The sequence below is a fragment of the Penaeus monodon genome, chromosome 28 (genome assembly GCF_015228065.2).
Source record: "Penaeus monodon isolate SGIC_2016 chromosome 28, NSTDA_Pmon_1, whole genome shotgun sequence".
In the NCBI taxonomy this organism is placed as follows: domain Eukaryota; kingdom Metazoa; phylum Arthropoda; class Malacostraca; order Decapoda; family Penaeidae; genus Penaeus; species Penaeus monodon.
In genome coordinates, this window is record NC_051413.1 from 26,131,872 (window position 1) to 26,132,227 (window position 356).

The window sequence follows — 356 nt, forward strand, 5'->3', positions numbered from 1 at the left end:
AGAATTTAAAATGAAGATTGCGTTGCAGTCACTTTTCTACCGAAGATTATACCTTCATTAAATGTTTATTTGTTGCTACATTTTTTTTTTTTTTACTTTCCATGTCTTTCTATGTCACCTTTTCGTTATGACAAATTTATTAATCGCAACTGCTTAGCATTGTAAACAAAATAAAAAGATACCAATTTCTCGTATTTCATATATTTCTTTCTTTAAAAAATATTCCTTATGATTTTACGCTTTGGGAAGAGTTCTTTTATTTTGGAAGGTGGTACTGAAGACACTTGTATAGTGTTACCAGTACGATTGCTATCTGTACTATCTATTTTCATGCAAGACATTATAATTCTGGCTTC